Raw genomic sequence first — 15,482 nt, 5'->3', positions numbered from 1 at the left:
ACAGAGACGGTGGCTCCTGAAAGCGAAGCAGGGGCACTAGACAGACGTCTGCTTAACCTGTGCAAGCGATAGAAGCAGTGGGAAGAGCAGCTTAGGGGCCGCACGTCAGACAGTGAGCTCCGAAAAAGGATCCCTATCTCGGCAGACAGATAGGGCGCACAGGAGTAACCTAGGAGAAATAAAGGATATCAATGCATGAAGCCGTCAAGTGGTCAAAGAAGTGAGGAGGTCACAGAGACGGTGACTCATGAAAGCGAAGCAGGGGCACGAGACAGACGTCTGCTTAACCTGTGGAAGCGAAAGAAGCAGTGGGGAGAGCAGCTTGGGGGCCTCACGTGGGACAGTGGACAAAGAAAAAGGATCCCCAACTCGGCAGAGAGATAGGGCGCACAGGAGTAACCTAGGAGAAATAAAGGATATCAATGCATGAAGCCGCGAAGTGGTCACAGAAGTGGAGGAGGTCACAGAGACGGTGGCTCATGAAAGCGAAACAGGGGCACTAGACAGACGTCTGCTTAACCTGTGGAGGCGAAAGAAGCAGTGAAAAGAGCATCTTAGGGGCCGCACGTGGGACAGTGGGCTTCCAAAAAGGATCCCTAACTCGGCAAAGAGGTAGGGCGCTGAGGTATAACCTGGGAGAAATAAAGGATATCAATGCATGGAGCCGCGAAATGGTCACAGAATTGGAGCAGGTGACAGAGACGGTGGGTATGAAAGCGAAGAGGGGCCACTTGACAGATATTTGCTTAACCTGTGGAAGCGAAAGAAGCAGTGGCAAGAGCAGCTTAGGGGCCGCACGACGGACAATGGGCTCCGAAAAAGGATCCCTAACTCGGCAGACAGATAGGGCGCACAGGAGTAACCTACGAGAAATAAAGGATATCAATGCATGGAGCCGCGAAGTGGTCACAGAAGTGAGGAGGTCACAGAGACGGTGGCTCATGAAAGCGAAGCAGGGGCACTAGACCGACGTCTGCTTAACCTGTGGAAGCGAAAGAAGCAGTGGGGAGAGCAGCTTGGGGGCCGCACGTGGGACAGTGGACAAAGAAAAAGGATCCCCAACTCGGCAGAGAGATAGGGCACAAAGGAGTAACCTAGGAGAAATAAAGGATATCAATGCATGGAGCTGCGGAGTGGTCACAGAACTGGAGGAGGTCACGGAGACGGTGGCTCATGAAAGCGAAGCAGGGTCACTAGACAGACGTCTGCTTAACCTGTGGAAGCGAAAGAAGCAGTGGAAAAACCAGCTTGGGGGCCGCACATGGGACTGTGGACAAAAAAAGGATCCCTAACTCGGCAGAGAGATAGGGCGCACAGGAGTAACCTAGGTATAATAAAGGATATCAATGCATAGAGCCGCGAAGCGGTCACAGAAGTGGAGAAGGTCACTGAGATGGTGGCTCATGAAAGCGAAGCAGGGGCACTAGACAGATATCTGCTTAACCTGTGGAAACGAAAGAAGCAGTGGGAAGAGCAGCTTGGGGGCCGCACGTGGGACAGTGAGCTCCGAAAAAGGATCCCAAACTCGGCAGACAGATAGGGCGCACAGGAGTAACCTAGGAGAAATAAAGGATATCAATGCATGGAGCCGCGAAGTGGTCACAGAAGTGGAGGTGGTCACAGAGACGGTGGCTCATGAAAGCGAAGCAGGGCCACTAGACAGACGTCTGCTTAACCTGTGGAAGCGAAAGAAGCAGTGGGAAGAGCAGCTTATGGGCCGCACGTCGGACAGTGGGCTTCGAAAAAGGATCCCTAACTCGGCAGACAGATAGGGCGCACAGGAGTAACCTAGACCAAATAAAGGATATCAATGCATAGAGCCGCGAAGTGGTCAAAGAAGTGGAGGACGTCGCAGAGACGGTTGCTGATGAAAGCGAAGCAGGGGCACTAGACAGACGTCTGCTTAACCTGTGGAAGCGAAAGAAGCAGTGAAAAGAGCATCTTAGTGGGCGCACTTGGGAGAGTGGGCTTCGAAAAAGGATCCCTAACTCGGCAGAAAATTAGGGCGCTCATGGGTAACCAATTAGAAATAATGGATATTAATGCATGGAGCCGCGAAGTGGTCACATAAGTGGAGGAGGTCACGGAGACAGTGGCTCATGAAAGCAAAGCAGGGACATTAGACAGAAGTCTGCTCAACCTGTGGAAGCGAAAGAAGCAGTAGGAAGAGCAGTTTGGGGGCCGCACGTGGGACAGTGGACAAAGAAAAAGTATCCCCAATTCGGCAAAGAGATAGGGCGCACAGGAGTAACCTAGGAGAAATAAAGGATATCAATGCATGGAGCCGCGAAGTGGTCACAGAAGTGGAGGAGGTCACAGAGACGATGGCTCATGAAAGCGAAGCAGGGGCACTAGACAGACGTCTGCTTAACCTGTGGAGGCGAAAGAAGCTGTGAAAAGAGCATCTTAGGGGCCGCACGTGGGACAGTGGGCTTCCAAAAAGGATCCCTAACTCGGCAAAGAGGTAGGGCGCTGAGGTATAACCTAGGAGAAATAAACGATATCAATGCATGGAGCCGCGAAGTGGTCACAGAATTGGAGCAGGTCACAGAGACGGTGGGTATGAAAGCGAAGAGGGGCCACTTGACAGATATTTGCTTAACCTGTGGAAGCGAAAGAAGCAGTGGCAAGAGCAGCTTAGGGGCCGCACGTCGGACAATGGGCTCCGAAAAAGGATCCCTAACTCGGCAGACAGATAGGGCGCACAGGAGTAACCTACGAGAAATAAAGGATATCAATGCATGGAGCCGCGAAGTGGTCACAGAAGTGAGGAGGTCACAGAGACGGTGGCTCATGAAAGCGAAGCAGGGGCACTACACAGACGTGTGCTTAACCTGTGGAAGCGAAAGAAGCAGTGGGGAGAGCAGCTTGGGGGCCGCACGTGGGACAGTGGACAAAGAAAAAGGATCCCCAACTCGGCAGAGAGATAGGGCACAAAGGAGTAACCTAGGAGAAATAAAGGATATCAATGCATGGAGCCGCGGAGTGTCACAGAAGTGGAGGAGGTCACGGAGACGGTGGCTCATGAAAGCGAAGCAGGGGCACTAGACAGACGTCTGCTTAACCTGTGGAAGCGAAAGAAGCAGTGGAAAAAGCAGCTTGGGGGCCGCACGTGGGACTGTGGACAAAAAAAGGATCCCTAACTCGGCAGAGAGATAGGGCGCACAGGAGTAACCTAGGTGAAATAAAGGATATCAATGCATAGAGCCGCGAAGCGGTCACAGAAGTGGAGGAGGTCACTGAGATGGTGGCTCATGAAAGCGAAGCAGGGGCACTAGACAGATATCTGCTTAACCTGTGGAAGCGAAAGAAGCAGTGGGAAGAGCAGCTTGGGGGCCGCACGTGGGACAGTGATCTCCGAAAAAGGATCCCAAACTCGGCAGACAGATAGGGCGCACTGGAGTAACCTAGGAGAAATAAAGGATATCAATGCATGGAGCCGCGAAGTGGTCACAGAAGTGTAGGAGGTCACAGAGACGGTGGCTCATGAAAGCGAAGCAGGGGCACAAGACAGACGTCTGCTTAACCTGTGGAAGCGAAAGAAGCAGTGGGATGAGCAGCTTACGGGCCGCACGTCGGACAGTGGGCTTCGAAAAAGGAACCCTAACTCGGCAGACAGATAGGGCGCACAGGAGTAACCTAGACAAAATAAAGGATATCAATGCATAGAGCCGCGAAGTGGTCACAGAAGTGGAGGACGTCGCAGAGAAGGTTGCTGATGAAAGCGAAGCAGGGGCACTAGACAGACGTCTGCTTAACCTGTGGAAGCGAAAGAAGCAGTGGGAAGAGCCTTGGGGGCCGCACGTGGGACAGTGGACAGAGATAAAGGATCCCCAACTCGGCAGAGAGATAGGGCGCACAGGAGTAACCTAGGAGAAATAAAGGATATCAATGCATGGAGCCGCGAAGTGGTCACAGAAGTGGAGGAGGTCACAGAGACGGTGGCTCATGAAAGCGAAGCAGGGGCACTAGACAGACGTCTGCTTAACCTGTGGAAGCGAAAGAAGCACTGGGAAGAGCAGCTTACGGGCCGCACGTCGGACAGTGGGCTTCGAAAAAGGATCCCTAACTCGGCAGACAGATAGGGCGCACAGATGTAACCTAGGAGAAATAAAGGATATGAATGCATAGAGCCGCGAAGCGGTCACAGAAGTGGAGGAGGTCACTGAGATGGTGGCTCATGAAAGCGAAGCAGGGGCACTAGACAGATATCTGCTTAACCTGTGGAAGCGAAAGAAGCAGTGGGAAGAGCAGCTTGGGGGCCGCACGTGGGACAGTGAGCTCCGAAAAAGGATCCCAAACGCGGCAGACAGATAGGGCGCACAGGAGTAACCTAGGAGAAATAAAAGATATCAATGCATGGAGCCACGAAGTGGTCACAGAAATGGAGGAGGTCACAGAGACGGTGGCTCATGAAAGCGAAGCAGGGGCACTAGACAGACGTCTGCTTAACCTGTGGAAGCGAAAGAAGCAGTGGGAAGAGCAGCTTACGGGCCGCACGTCGGACAGTGGGCTTCGATAAAGGATCCCTAACTCGGCAGACAGATAGGGCGCACAGGAGTAACCTAGGAGAAATAAAGGATATCAATGCATGAAGCCGCGAAGTGGTCACAGAAGTGGGGGAGGTCACAGAGACGGTGGCTCATGAAAGCGAAGCAGGGCACTAGACAGACGTCTGCTTAACCTGTGGAGTAAAAAGAAGCAGTGAAAAGAGCATCTTAGGGGCCGCACGTGGGACAGTGGGCTTCGAAAAAGGATCCCGAACTTGGCAGAGAGATAGGGCGCACAGGAGTAACCTAGGCGAAATAAAGGATATCAATGCAAGGAGCCGCGAAGTGGTCACAGAGGTGGAGGAGGTCACAGAGACGGTGGCTCATGAAAGCGAAGCAGGGGCACTAGACAGACGTCTGCTTAGCCTGTGGAAGCGAAAGAAGCAGTGGGAAGAGCAGCTTGGAGGCCGCACTTGGGACAGTGGGCTCCGAAAAAGGATCCCGAACTCGGCAGAGAGATAGGGCGCACAGGAGTAACCTACGAGAAATAAAGGATATCAATGCATGGAGCCGCGAAGTGGTCACAGAAGTGGAGGAGGTCACCGAGACGGTGGCTCACGAAAGCGAAGCAGGGGCAATAGACACACGTCTGCTTAACCTGTGGAAGCAAAAGAAGCAGTGGGAAAAGCAGCTTGGGGGCCGCACGTGGGACTGTGGACAAAAAAAGGATCCCCAACTCGGCAGAGAGATAGGGCGCAAAGGAGTAACCTAGGAGAAATAAAGGATATCAATGCATGGAGCCGCGGAGTGGTCACAGAAGTGGAGGAGGTCACGGAGACGGTGGCTCATGAAAGCGAAGCAGGGGCACTAGACAGACGTCTGCTTAACCTGCGGAAGCGAAAGAAGCAGTGGGAAAAGCAGCTTGGGGGCCGCACGTGCGACAGTGGGCTCCGAAAAAGGATTCCTAACTCGGCAGACAGATAGGGCGCACAGGAGTAACCTACGAGAAATAAAGGATATCAATGCATGAAGCCGTCAAGTGGTCACAGAAGGGAGGAGGTCACAGAGACGCTGGCTCATGAAAGCGAAGCAGGGGCACTAGACAGACGTCTGCTTAACCTGTGGAAGCGAAAGAATCAGTGGGGAGAGCAGCTTGGGGGCCGCACGTGGGACAGTGGACAAAGAAAAAGGATCCCCAACTCGGCAGAGAGATAGGGCACAAAGGAGTAACCTAGGAGAAATAAAGGATATCAATGCATGGAGCCGCGGAGTGTCACAGAAGTGGAGGAGGTCACGGAGACGGTGGCTCATGAAAGCGAAGCAAGGGCACTAGACAGACGTCTGCTTAACCTGTGGAAGTGAAAGAAGCAGTGGAAAAAGCAGCTTGGGGCCGCACGTGGGACTGTGGACAAAAAAGGATCCCTAACTCGGCAGAGAGATAGGGCGCACAGGAGTAACCTAGGTAAAATAAAGGATATCAATGCATAGAGCCGCGAAGCGGTCACAGAAGTGGAGGAGGTCACTGAGATGGTGGCTCATGAAAGCGAAGCAGGGGCACTAGACAGATATCTGCTTAACCTGTGGAAGCGAAAGAAGCAGTGGGAAGAGCAGCTTGGGGGCCGCACGTGGGACAGTGAGCTCCGAAAAAGGATCCCTAACTCGGCAGACAGATAGGGCGCACAGGAGTAACCTAGGAGAAATAAAGGATATCAATGCATGGAGCCGCGAAGTGGTCACAGAAGTGGAGGAGGTCACGGAGACAGTGGCTCATGAAAGCAAAGCAGGGACATTATACAGAAGTCTGCTCAACCTGTGGAAGCGAAAGAAGCAGTAGGAAGAGCAGTTTGGGGGCCGCACGTGGGACAGTGGACAAAGAAAAAGGATCCCCAACTCGGCAGACAGATAGGGCGCACAGGAGTAACCTAGGAGAAATAAAGGATATCAATGCATGGAGCCGCGGAGTGGTCACAGAAGTGGATGAGGTCACGGAGACGGTGGCTCATGAAAGCGAAGCAGGGGCACTAGACAGACGTCTGCTTAACCTGTGGAAGCGAAAGAAGCAGTGGAAAAAGCATCCTAGGGGCCGCACGTGGGACAGTGGGCTTCGAAAAAGGATCCCTAACCCGTCAAAGAGGTAGGGCGCTCAGGTATAACCTAGGAGAAATAAAGGATATCAATGCATGGAGCCGCGAAGTGGTCACAGAAGTGGAGGAGGTCACGGAGACGGTGGCTCATGAAAGCGAAGCAGGGGCATTAGACAGACGTCTGCTTAACCTGTGGAAGCGACAGAAGCAGTGGGAAGAGCAGCTTGGGGGCCGCACGTGGGACAGTGGACAAAGAAAAAGGATCCCCAACTCGGCAGAGAGATAGGGCGCACAAGAGTAACCTAGGAGAAATAAAGGATATCAATGCATGGAGCCGCGAAGTGGTCACAGAAATGGAGGAGGTCACAGAGACGGTGGCTCATGAAAGCGAAGCAGGGGCACTTGACAGATGTCTGCTTAACCTGTGGAAGCGAAAGAAGCATTGGGAAGAGCAGCTTAGGGCTGCACATCGGACAGTGGGCTCCGAAAAAGGATCCCTAACTCGGCAGACAAATAGGGCGCCCTGGAGTAACCTAGGGGAATAAAGGGTATCAATGCATGGAGCCGCGAAGTGGTCAGAGAAGTGGAGGAGGTCACAGAGACGATTGCTGATGAAAGCGAAGCAGGGGCACTAGACACACATCTGCTTAACCTGTGGAAGCGAAAGAAGAAGTGGGAAGAGCAGCTTGGGGGCCGCACGTGGGACAGTGGACTCCGAGGAAGGATCCCCAACTCGGCAGAGAGATAGGGCGCACAGGAGTAACCTAGGCGAAAAAAGGATATCAATGCATAGAGCCACGAAGTGGTCACAGAATTGGAGGAGGTCACAGAGACGGTTGCTGATGCAAGCGAAGCAGGGCCACTAGACAGACATCTGCTTAACCTGTGGAAGCGAAGCAAGAAGTGGCAAGAGCAGCTTAGGGGCTGCACGTCGGACAATGGGCTCCGAAAAAGGATCCCTAACTCGGCAGACAGATAGGACGCACAGGAGTAACCTACGAGAAATAAAGGATATCAATGCATGGAGCCGCGAAGTGGTCACAGAAGTGAGGAGGTCAGAGAGACTGTGGCTCATGAAAGCGAAGCAGGGGCACTAGACAGACGTCTGCTTAACCTGTGGAAGCGAAAGAAGCAGTGGGGAGAGCAGCTATGGGGCCGCACGTGGGACAGTGGACAAAGAAAAAGGATCCCCAACTCGGCAGAGAGATAGGGCACAAAGGAGTAACCTAGGAGAAATAAAGGATATCAATGCATGGAGCCGCGGAGTGGTCATAGAAGTGGAGGAGGTCACGGAGACGGTGGCTCATGAAAGCGAAGCAGGGGCACTAGACAGACGTCTGCTTAACCTGTGGAAGCGAAAGAAGCAGTGGGAAAAGCAGCTTGGGGGCCGCACGTGGGACTGTGGACAAAAAAAGGATCCCTAACTCGGCAGAGAGATAGGGCGCACAGGAGTAACCTAGGGGAAATAAAGGATATCAATGCATGAAGCCGTCAAGTGGTCACAGAAGTGAGGAGGTCACAGAGACGATGGCTCATGAAAGCGAAGCAGGGGCACTAGACTGACGTCTGCTTAACCTGTGGAAGCGAAAGAAGCAGTGGGGAGAGCAGCGTGGGGGCCGCACGTGGGACAGTGGACATAGAAAAAGGATCCCCAACTCGGCAGAGAGATAGGGCGCAAAGGAGTAACCTAGGAGAAATAAAGGATATCAATGCATGGAGCCGCGGAGTGGCCACAGAAGTGGAGGAGGTCACGGAGACGGTGGCTCATGAAAGCTAAGCAGGGGCACTAGACAGACGTCTGCTTAACCTGCGGAAGCGAAAGAAGCAGTGGGAAAAGCAGCTTGGGGGCCGCACGTGCGACAGTGGGCTCCGAAAAAGGATCCCTAACTCGGCAGACAGATAGGGCGCACAGGAGTAACCTACGAGAAATAAAGGATATCAATGCATGGAGCCGCGAAGTGGTCACAGAAGTGGAGGAGGTCACCGAGACGGTGGCTGATGAAAGCGAAGCAGGGGCACTAGACAGACGTCTGCTTAACCTGTGGAAGCGAAAGAAGCAGTGGGAAAAGCAGCTTGGGGGCCGCACGTGGGACTGTGGACAAAGAAAGGATCCCTAACTCGGCAGAGAGATAGGGCGCACAGGAGTAACCTAGGAGAAATAAAGGATATCAATGCATGAAGCCGTCAAGTGGTCACAGAAGGGAGGAGGTCACAGAGACGCTAGCTCATGAAAGCGAAGCAGGGGCACTAGACAGACGTCTGCTTAACCTGTGGAAGCGAAAGAATCAGTGGGGAGAGCAGCTTGGGGGCCGCACGTGGGACAGTGGACAAAGAAAAAGGATCCCCAACTCGGCAGAGAGATAGGGCACAAAGGAGTAACCTACGAGAAATAAAGGATATCAATGCATGGAGCCGCGAAGTGGTCACACAAGTGAGGAGGTCACAGAGACGGTGGCTCATGAAAGCGAAGCAGGGGCACTACACAGACGTCTGCTTAACCTGTGGAAGCGAAAGAAGCAGTGGGGAGAGCAGCTTGGGGGCCGCACGTGGGACAGTGGACAAAGAAAAAGGATCCCCAACTCGGCAGAGAGATAGGGCACAAAGGAGTAACCTAGGAGAAATAAAGGATATCTATGCATGGAGCCGCGGAGTGGTCACAGAAGTGGAGGAGGTCACGGAGACGGTGGCTCATGAAAGCGAAGCAGAGGCACTAGACAGACGTCTGCTTAACCTGTGGAAGCGAAAGAAGCAGTGGGAAAAGCAGCTTGGGGGCCGCACGTGGGACTGTGGACAAAGAAAGGATCCCTAACTCGGCAGAGAGATAGGGCGCACAGGAGTAACCTAGGAGAAATAAAGGATATCAATGCATGAAGCCGTCAAGTGGTCACAGAAGGGAGGAGGTCACAGAGGACGCTGGCTCATGAAAGCGAAGCAGGGGCACTAGACAGACGTCTGCTTAACCTGTGGAAGCGAAAGAATCAGTGGGGAGAGCAGCTTGGGAGCCGCACGTGGGACAGTGGACAAAGAAAAAGGATCCCCAATTCGGCAAAGAGATAGGGCGCACAGGAGTAACCTACGAGAAATAAAGGATATCAATGCATGGAGCCGCGAAGTGGTCACAGAAGTGAGGAGGTCACAGAGACGGTGGCTCATGAAAGCGAAGCAGGGGCACTACACAGACGTGTGCTTAACCTGTGGAAGCGAAAGAAGCAGTGGGGAGAGCAGCTTGGGGGCCGCACGTGGGACAGTGGACAAAGAAAAAGGATCCCCAACTCGGCAGAGAGATAGGGCACAAAGGAGTAACCTAGGAGAAATAAAGGATATCAATGCATGGAGCCGCGGAGTGTCACAGAAGTGGAGGAGGTCACGGAGACGGTGGCTCATGAAAGCGAAGCAGGGGCACTAGACAGACGTCTGCTTAACCTGTGGAAGCGAAAGAAGCAGTGGAAAAAGCAGCTTGGGGCCGCACGTGGGACTGTGGACAAAAAAAGGATCCCTAACTCGGCAGAGAGATAGGGCGCACAGGAGTAACCTAGGTGAAATAAAGGATATCAATGCATAGAGCCGCGAAGCGGTCACAGAAGTGGAGGAGGTCACTGAGATGGTGGCTCATGAAAGCGAAGCAGGGGCACTAGACAGATATCTGCTTAACCTGTGGAAGCGAAAGAAGCAGTGGGAAGAGCAGCTTGGGGGCCGCACGTGGGACAGTGATCTCCGAAAAAGGATCCAAACTCGGCAGACAGATAGGGCGCACTGGAGTAACCTAGGAGAAATAAAGGATATCAATGCATGGAGCCGCGAAGTGGTCACAGAAGTGTAGGAGGTCACAGAGACGGTGGCTCATGAAAGCGAAGCAGGGGCACAAGACAGACGTCTGCTTAACCTGTGGAAGCGAAAGAAGCAGTGGGATGAGCAGCTTACGGGCCGCACGTCGGACAGTGGGCTTCGAAAAAGGAACCCTAACTCGGCAGACAGATAGGGCGCACAGGAGTAACCTAGACCAAATAAAGGATATCAATGCATAGAGCCGCGAAGTGGTCACAGAAGTGGAGGACGTCGCAGAGAAGGTTGCTGATGAAAGCGAAGCAGGGGCACTAGACAGACGTCTGCTTAACCTGTGGAAGCGAAAGAAGCAGTGGGAAGAGCCTTGGGGGCCGCACGTGGGACAGTGGACAGAGATAAAGGATCCCCAACTCGGCAGAGAGATAGGGCGCACAGGAGTAACCTAGGAGAAATAAAGGATATCAATGCATGGAGCCGCGAAGTGGTCACAGAAGTGGAGGAGGTCACAGAGACGGTGGCTCATGAAAGCGAAGCAGGGGCACTAGACAGACGTCCTGCTTAACCTGTGGAAGCGAAAGAAGCACTGGGAAGAGCAGCTTACGGGCCGCACGTCGGACAGTGGGCTTCGAAAAAGGATCCCTAACTCGGCAGACAGATAGGGCGCACAGATGTAACCTAGGAGAAATAAAGGATATCAATGCATAGAGCCGCGAAGCGGTCACAGAAGTGGAGGAGGTCACTGAGATGGTGGCTCATGAAAGCGAAGCAGGGGCACTAGACAGATATCTGCTTAACCTGTGGAAGCGAAAGAAGCAGTGGGAAGAGCAGCTTGGGGGCCGCACGTGGGACAGTGAGCTCCGAAAAAGGATCCCAAACGCGGCAGACAGATAGGGCGCACAGGAGTAACCTAGGAGAAATAAAAGATATCAATGCATGGAGCCACGAAGTGGTCACAGAAATGGAGGAGGTCACAGAGACGGTGGCTCATGAAAGCGAAGCAGGGGCACTAGACAGACGTCTGCTTAACCTGTGGAAGCGAAAGAAGCAGTGGGAAGAGCAGCTTACGGGCCGCACGTCGGACAGTGGGCTTCGATAAAGGATCCCTAACTCGGCAGACAGATAGGGCGCACAGGAGTAACCTAGGAGAAATAAAGGATATCAATGCATGAAGCCGCGAAGTGGTCACAGAAGTGGGGGAGGTCACAGAGACGGTGGCTCATGAAAGCGAAGCAGGGCACTAGACAGACGTCTGCTTAACCTGTGGAGTAAAAAGAAGCAGTGAAAAGAGCATCTTAGGGGCCGCACGTGGGACAGTGGGCTTCGAAAAAGGATCCCGAACTTGGCAGAGAGATAGGGCGCACAGGAGTAACCTAGGCGAAATAAAGGATATCAATGCAAGGAGCCGCGAAGTGGTCACAGAGGTGGAGGAGGTCACAGAGACGGTGGCTCATGAAAGCGAAGCAGGGGCACTAGACAGACGTCTGCTTAGCCTGTGGAAGCGAAAGAAGCAGTGGGAAGAGCAGCTTGGAGGCCGCACTTGGGACAGTGGGCTCCGAAAAAGGATCCCGAACTCGGCAGAGAGATAGGGCGCACAGGAGTAACCTACGAGAAATAAAGGATATCAATGCATGGAGCCGCGAAGTGGTCACAGAAGTGGAGGAGGTCACCGAGACGGTGGCTCACGAAAGCGAAGCAGGGGCAATAGACACACGTCTGCTTAACCTGTGGAAGCAAAAGAAGCAGTGGGAAAAGCAGCTTGGGGGCCGCACGTGGGACTGTGGACAAAAAAAGGATCCCTAACTCGGCAGAGAGATAGGGCGCACAGGAGTAACCTAGGGGAAATAAAGGATATCAATGCATGAAGCCGTCAAGTGGTCACAGAAGTGAGGAGGTCACAGAGACGATGGCTCATGAAAGCGAAGCAGGGGCACTAGACAGACGTCTGCTTAACCTGTGGAAGCGAAAGAAGCAGTGGGGAGAGCAGCGTGGGGGCCGCACGTGGGACAGTGGACAAAGAAAAAGGATCCCCAACTCGGCAGAGAGATAGGGGCGCAAAGGAGTAACCTAGGAGAAATAAAGGATATCAATGCATGGAGCCGCGGAGTGGTCACAGAAGTGGAGGAGGTCACGGAGACGGTGGCTCATGAAAGCGAAGCAGGGGCACTAGACAGACGTCTGCTTAACCTGCGGAAGCGAAAGAAGCAGTGGGAAAAGCAGCTTGGGGGCCGCACGTGCGACAGTGGGCTCCGAAAAAGGATTCCTAACTCGGCAGACAGATAGGGCGCACAGGAGTAACCTACGAGAAATAAAGGATATCAATGCATGAAGCCGTCAAGTGGTCACAGAAGGGAGGAGGTCACAGAGACGCTGGCTCATGAAAGCGAAGCAGGGGCACTAGACAGACGTCTGCTTAACCTGTGGAAGCGAAAGAATCAGTGGGGAGAGCAGCTTGGGGGCCGCACGTGGGACAGTGGACAAAGAAAAAGGATCCCCAACTCGGCAGAGAGATAGGGCACAAAGGAGTAACCTAGGAGAAATAAAGGATATCAATGCATGGAGCCGCGGAGTGTCACAGAAGTGGAGGAGGTCACGGAGACGGTGGCTCATGAAAGCGAAGCAAGGGCACTAGACAGACGTCTGCTTAACCTGTGGAAGTGAAAGAAGCAGTGGAAAAAGCAGCTTGTGGGCCGCACGTGGGACTGTGGACAAAAAAGGATCCCTAACTCGGCAGAGAGATAGGGCGCACAGGAGTAACCTAGGTAAAATAAAGGATATCAATGCATAGAGCCGCGAAGCGGTCACAGAAGTGGAGGAGGTCACTGAGATGGTGGCTCATGAAAGCGAAGCAGGGGCACTAGACAGATATCTGCTTAACCTGTGGAAGCGAAAGAAGCAGTGGGAAGAGCAGCTTGGGGGCCGCACGTGGGACAGTGAGCTCCGAAAAAGGATCCCAAACTCGGCAGACAGATAGGGCGCACAGGAGTAACCTAGGAGAAATAAAGGATATCAATGCATGGAGCCGCGAAGTGGTCACAGAAGTGGAGGAGGTCACGGAGACAGTGGCTCATGAAAGCAAAGCAGGGACATTATACAGAAGTCTGCTCAACCTGTGGAAGCGAAAGAAGCAGTAGGAAGAGCAGTTTGGGGGCCGCACGTGGGACAGTGGACAAAGAAAAAGGATCCCCAACTCGGCAGACAGATAGGGCGCACAGGAGTAACCTAGGAGAAATAAAGGATATCAATGCATGGAGCCGCGGAGTGGTCACAGAAGTGGATGAGGTCACGGAGACGGTGGCTCATGAAAGCGAAGCAGGGGCACTAGACAGACGTCTGCTTAACCTGTGGAAGCGAAAGAAGCAGTGGAAAAAGCATCCTAGGGGCCGCACGTGGGACAGTGGGCTTCGAAAAAGGATCCCTAACCCGTCAAAGAGGTAGGGCGCTCAGGTATAACCTAGGAGAAATAAAGGATATCAATGCATGGAGCCGCGAAGTGGTCACAGAAGTGGAGGAGGTCACGGAGACGGTGGCTCATGAAAGCGAAGCAGGGGCATTAGACAGACGTCTGCTTAACCTGTGGAAGCGACAGAAGCAGTGGGAAGAGCAGCTTGGGGGCCGGCACGTGGGACAGTGGACAAAGAAAAAGGATCCCCAACTCGGCAGAGAGATAGGGCGCACAAGAGTAACCTAGGAGAAATAAAGGATATCAATGCATGGAGCCGCGAAGTGGTCACAGAAATGGAGGAGGTCACAGAGACGGTGGCTCATGAAAGCGAAGCAGGGGCACTTGACAGATGTCTGCTTAACCTGTGGAAGCGAAAGAAGCAGTGGGAAGAGCAGCTTAGGGCTGCACATCGGACAGTGGGGCTCCGAAAAAGGATCCCTAACTCGGCAGACAAATAGGGCGCCCTGGAGTAACCTAGGGGAATAAAGGGTATCAATGCATGGAGCCGCGAAGTGGTCAGAGAAGTGGAGGAGGTCACAGAGACGATTGCTGATGAAAGCGAAGCAGGGGCACTAGACACACATCTGCTTAACCTGTGGAAGCGAAAGAAGAAGTGGGAAGAGCAGCTTGGGGGCCGCACGTGGGACAGTGGACTCCGAGGAAGGATCCCCAACTCGGCAGAGAGATAGGGCGCACAGGAGTAACCTAGGCGAAAAAAGGATATCAATGCATAGAGCCACGAAGTGGTCACAGAATTGGAGGAGGTCACAGAGACGGTTGCTGATGCAAGCGAAGCAGGGCCACTAGACAGACATCTGCTTAACCTGTGGAAGCGAAGCAAGAAGTGGCAAGAGCAGCTTAGGGGCTGCACGTCGGACAATGGGCTCCGAAAAAGGATCCCTAACTCGGCAGACAGATAGGACGCACAGGAGTAACCTACGAGAAATAAAGGATATCAATGCATGGAGCCGCGAAGTGGTCACAGAAGTGAGGAGGTCACAGAGACTGTGGCTCATGAAAGCGAAGCAGGGGCACTAGACAGACGTCTGCTTAACCTGTGGAAGCGAAAGAAGCAGTGGGGAGAGCAGCTATGGGGCCGCACGTGGGACAGTGGACAAAGAAAAAGGATCCCCAACTCGGCAGAGAGATAGGGCACAAAGGAGTAACCTAGGAGAAATAAAGGATATCAATGCATGGAGCCGCGGAGTGGTCATAGAAGTGGAGGAGGTCACGGAGACGGTGGCTCATGAAAGCGAAGCAGGGGCACTAGACAGACGTCTGCTTAACCTGTGGAAGCGAAAGAAGCAGTGGGAAAAGCAGCTTGGGGGCCGCACGTGGGACTGTGGACAAAAAAAGGATCCCTAACTCGGCAGAGAGATAGGGCGCACAGGAGTAACCTAGGGGAAATAAAGGATATCAATGCATGAAGCCGTCAAGTGGTCACAGAAGTGAGGAGGTCACAGAGACGATGGCTCATGAAAGCGAAGCAGGGGCACTAGACTGACGTCTGCTTAACCTGTGGAAGCGAAAGAAGCAGTGGGGAGAGCAGCGTGGGGGCCGCACGTGGGACAGTGGACATAGAAAAAGGATCCCCAACTCGGCAGAGAGATAGGGCGCAAGGAGTAACCTAGGAGAAATAAAGGATATCAATGCATGGAGCCGCGGAGTGGCCACAGAAGTGGA

The sequence above is a fragment of the Amblyomma americanum genome, chromosome 1 (genome assembly GCF_052857255.1).
Source record: "Amblyomma americanum isolate KBUSLIRL-KWMA chromosome 1, ASM5285725v1, whole genome shotgun sequence".
In the NCBI taxonomy this organism is placed as follows: Eukaryota; Metazoa; Arthropoda; class Arachnida; order Ixodida; family Ixodidae; genus Amblyomma; species Amblyomma americanum.
The sequence above is the reverse complement of the archived record's forward strand: the minus strand, read 5'-3'. Positions refer to the sequence as shown.